The 5000-nt window shown below is 59.2% G+C and overlaps 1 non-coding gene across 1 annotated transcript in view; it reads left to right on the top strand.

Moving 5' to 3' along the window:
- Positions 1–4827: 4827 nt before the first annotated feature.
- Positions 4828–5000, top strand: part of LOC148934792 (small subunit ribosomal RNA) — a 1920-nt gene continuing 1747 nt past the window's right edge. Inside the window, exon 1 of the ribosomal RNA XR_016141001.1 lies at positions 4828–5000. This exon is cut by the window's right edge and continues 1747 nt beyond it. This is a non-coding gene — a ribosomal RNA (small subunit ribosomal RNA).

The raw sequence follows: 5000 nt of genomic DNA on the forward strand, positions 1-5000 counted from the left end.
AAGCAACACGCCGCGAGCGGACTTAACGTTTGCGAAAGCAACACGCCGCGAGCGGACTTTAGCGTTTGCGAAAGCAACACGCCGCGAGCGGACTTTAACGCACGAACGGCCGTACGCGCCACGTCGTGCGAAAGCAACACGCCGCGAGCGGACTTTAACGCACGAACGGCCGTACGCGCCACGTCGTGCGAAAGCAACACGCCGCGAGCGGACTTAACGTTTGCGAAAGCAACACGCCGCGAGCGGACTTTAGCGTTTGCGAAAGCAACACGCCGCGAGCGGACTTTAACGCACGAACGGCCGTACGCGCCACGTCGTGCGAAAGCAACACGCCGCGAGCGGACTTTAACGCACGAACGGCCGTACGCGCCACGTCGTGCGAAAGCAACACGCCGCGAGCGGACTTAACGTTTGCGAAAGCAACACGCCGCGAGCGGACTTTAGCGTTTGCGAAAGCAACACGCCGCGAGCGGACTTAACGTTTGCGAAAGCAACACGCCGCGAGCGGACTTTAGCGTTTGCGAAAGCAACACGCCGCGAGCGGACTTTAGCGTTTGCGAAAGCAACACGCCGCGAGCGGACTTTAACGCACGAACGGCCGTACGCGCCACGTCGTGCGAAAGCAACACGCCGCGAGCGGACTTAACGTTTGCGAAAGCAACACGCCGCGAGCGGACTTAACGTTTGCGAAAGCAACACGCCGCGAGCGGACTTTAGCGTTTGCGAAAGCAACACGCCGCGAGCGGACTTTAACGCACGAACGGCCGTGCGCGCCACGTCGTGCGAAAGCAACACGCCGCGAGCGGACTTTAGCGTTTGCGAAAGCAACACGCAGCGCGCGAGCCTGTGTAGTGCCTGTCCGCGGGAGGCGCGATTAAAGTATCAGTCATTCGTGTGCTACAATTTTATAATCCTGTGTCCTTAAAATATCAATACTTATATAATTGCATAGTAAAATATAATATTACAATATAAACATTATATTTCGTTATATAAGTTTAAAAATTAACATAACTGTAATAACTAAGCATTATGCACCTTCTAATACAGAAACACTAAAAGTATTCCCACGCAAACACTCCAATGCGTGTGATACGTTATTAGGGACAGCATTCATGCATGAATGCTTTAAAAGTAAAGATATAAACACGGATAACAGCAACACTTTATCAAAGGCACCAATCCAGATATCAATGACGAATAAATGTTTATTTATTAATACGAAAGTTATTTATTGCGCTGCCCGGCTAATCGGAGGTTCCGCCGAGAGCGAAGAGCAACACGCCGCGAGTCGACTTTTGCATCGCCCGTACGCCGGAGGTACTGCCCGAGCCCGTCGGAGGTACCGCCGAGAGCGAAAGCAACACGCCGCGAGCCAACTTTTGCATCGCCCTTACGCCGGAGGTACCGCCGAGAACGAAAGCAACACGCCGCGAGCCGACTTTTGCATCGCCCGTACGCCGGAGGTATCGCCGAGAGCGAAAGCAACACGCCGCGAGTGGACTTTGTCGCGCGGCAACGTCGGAGGTAATGCCCGAGCCCGTCGGAGGTACCGCCGAGAACGAAAGCAACACGCCGCGCGCGGACTTTGTCGTGCGACACCGTCGGAGGTACTGCCCGAGCCCGTCGGAGGTACCGCCGAGAAAGAAAGCAACACGCCGCGAGTCGACTTTTGCATCGCCCGAAAGCCGGAGGTACCGCCGAAAGCGAAAGCAACACGCCGCGAGTGGACTTTGTCGCGCGACAATGTCGGAGGTACAGCCCGAGCCTGCCGGAGGTACCGCCGAGAACGAAAGCAACACGCCGCGAGCCGACTTTTGCATCGGCCGTACGCCGGAGGTACCGCCGAGAGCGAAAGCAACACGCCGCGAGTGGACTTTGTCGCGCGACAATGTCGGAGGTACAGCCCGAGCCCGTCGGAGGTACCGCCGAGAGAGAAAGCAACACGCCGCGCGCGGACTTTATCGTGCGACATCGACGGATGTATCGCCCGAGCGAGCGTCCGGAGGTACCGCCGAGAGCGAAAGCAACACGCCGCGAGTCGACCTTTGCATCGCCCGAAAGCCGGAGGTACCGCCGAGAGCGAAAGCAACACGCCGCGAGTGGACTTTGTCGCGCGACAATGTCGGAGGTACAGCCCGAGCCCGTCGGAGGTACCGCCGAGAACGAAAGCAACACGCCGCGCGCTGACTTTGTCGTGCGACACCGTCGGAGGTACCGCCCGAGCCCGTCGGAGGTACCGCCGAGAAAGAAAGCAACACGCCGCGAGTCGACTTTTGCATCGCCCGAAAGCCGGAGGTACCGCCGAGAGCGAAAGCAACACGCCGCGAGTGGACTTTGTCGCGCGACAATGTCGGAGGTACTGCCCGAGCCAGCCGGAGGTACCGCCGAGAACGAAAGCAACACGCCGCGCGCGGACTTTATCGTGCGACATCGACGGAGGTACCGCCCGAGCGAGCGTCCGGAGGTACCGCCGAGAGCGAAAGCAACACGCCGCGAGTCGACTTTTGCATCGCCCGTAAGCCGGAGGTACCGCCGAGAGCGAAAGCAACACGCCGCGAGTGGACTTTGTCGTGCGACACCGTCGGAGGTACCTCCCGAGCCCGTCGGAGGTACCGCCGAGAACGAAAGCAACACGCCGCGAGCCGACTTTTGCATGGCCCGTACGCCGGAGGTACCGCCGAGAGCGAAAGCAACACGCCGCGAGTGGACTTTGTCGCGCGACAATGTCGGAGGTACAGCCCGAGCCCGTCGGAGGTACCGCCGAGAGAGAAAGCAACACGCCGCGCGCGGACTTTATCGTGCGACATCGACGGATGTATCGCCCGAGCGAGCGTCCGGAGGTACCGCCGAGAGCGAAAGCAACACGCCGCGAGTCGACCTTTGCATCGCCCGAAAGCCGGAGGTACCGCCGAGAGCGAAAGCAACACGCCGCGAGTGGACTTTGTCGCGCGACAATGTCGGAGGTACAGCCCGAGCCCGTCGGAGGTACCGCCGAGAACGAAAGCAACACGCCGCGCGCTGACTTTGTCGTGCGACACCGTCGGAGGTACCGCCCGAGCCCGTCGGAGGTACCGCCGAGAAAGAAAGCAACACGCCGCGAGTCGACTTTTGCATCGCCCGAAAGCCGGAGGTACCGCCGAGAGCGAAAGCAACACGCCGCGAGTGGACTTTGTCGCGCGACAATGTCGGAGGTACTGCCCGAGCCAGCCGGAGGTACCGCCGAGAACGAAAGCAACACGCCGCGCGCGGACTTTATCGTGCGACATCGACGGAGGTACCGCCCGAGCGAGCGTCCGGAGGTACCGCCGAGAGCGAAAGCAACACGCCGCGAGTCGACTTTTGCATCGCCCGTAAGCCGGAGGTACCGCCGAGAGCGAAAGCAACACGCCGCGAGTGGACTTTGTCGTGCGACACCGTCGGAGGTACCTCCCGAGCCCGTCGGAGGTACCGCCGAGAACGAAAGCAACACGCCGCGAGCCGACTTTTGCATGGCCCGTACGCCGGAGGTACCGCCGAGAGCGAAAGCAACACGCCGCGAGTGGACTTTGTCACGCGGCTACGTCGGAGGTACCACCCGAGCCCGTCGGAGGTACCGCCGAGAACGAAAGCAACACGCCGCGCGCGGACTTTATCGTGCGACACCGTCGGAGGTACCGCCCGAGCCCGTCGGAGGTACCGCCGAGAACGAAAGCAACACGCCGCGAGCCGACTTTTGCATCGCCCGTACGCCGGAGGTACCGCCGAGAGAGAAAGCAACACGCCGCGCGCGGACTTTGTCGTGCGACATCGCCGGAGGTACCGCCCGAGCCCGTCGGAGGTACCGCCGTGACGTCGGAGGTACCGCCGAGCCCGTCGGAGGTACCGCCGAGCCTGTCGGTGCTCCTTACAAGTATCCGTTTTCGGCCATCGGGACGCCCGATTTTGTTTAATGTCATCTCTTTTTCTTCGATCCATCCCGTCTGTGCTGTCGTTCGGTCGCTGTCGACCCGTTCGGATCGATCATCGTAATCCGATCGTTCGCAGCGACTAAGTCCCGTTCGCCTCGTTTCATCGGCGCTCGCGCCCATAAGCGGCCGTGCGTAAGGCCGTGCGTCGCCGACCGCTTGGCCGGCCGGTTGGGTACTATAAGAGGTGCGGTGCGCTCGGCGACCGAGCGTTGTCGGATCGTCGTGCGGGTGCGTTTGGCGTGCTTCGCACGTTCGGTACGATGTGCCTCGGCTCTCCTGAGTCGTGCCGTATTATTAGAAATTATATTTCTAGACACAGCATTGCCACGAGTCGGCGTCGTAAGACCGAATGGCTCCTATGTGGCGCGCACTGTTTATCAGTGTTGGCTGCGCGATCTTCCCTCGTTCGTAGACGAACGCGATCGGATGTATCGTTGCACTTACCGAGCATCGACTTCACCGTTACCGAGTGGCGGAAAGCGAGAGATCGCTCTTCACGCTTACTTGTAAACCGTAGCGAAAATTTTCGACCGTGCTTGAACGCACCGGCGACTCGTTCCTCGACGTCTGAGCATCGCGCCGTCGATCTAGCGTCAGGGCGAGGCGGCTATACGCCGCTACTTTGGGAGAATGAGAACAACATGATCTTTATATAACAAATATGATCTTTATAACATAATTTTAACGGAGTAGAGCTCCAACGAGCGTCTGTCTCCAGCTGTATATATTGCGATAATAAGAGAGTGTCGCCGACCGGCTTGAGGGCGCCGGCGGTAATAACGGCACGTCGAGAGTATCTCGAACGAAGGGCGCCCGTCACGTTCGCGGACGTGATGGGGCGCGCGTCGCTCCACGCGAGCGACCGAACTCACGAAGTTCCCTGGTTGATCCTGCCAGTAGTCATATGCTTGTCTCAAAGATTAAGCCATGCATGTCTCAGTGCATGCCGAATTAAGGTGAAACCGCGAATGGCTCATTAAATCAGTTATGGTTCATTAGATTGTACCCACATTTACTTGGATAACTGTGGTAATTCTAGAGCTAATACAT

The sequence above is a fragment of the Pogonomyrmex barbatus genome, unplaced genomic scaffold (assembly GCF_055798465.1).
Source record: "Pogonomyrmex barbatus isolate J1 unplaced genomic scaffold, ASM5579846v1 scaffold72, whole genome shotgun sequence".
NCBI classification, from domain to species: domain Eukaryota; kingdom Metazoa; phylum Arthropoda; class Insecta; order Hymenoptera; family Formicidae; genus Pogonomyrmex; species Pogonomyrmex barbatus.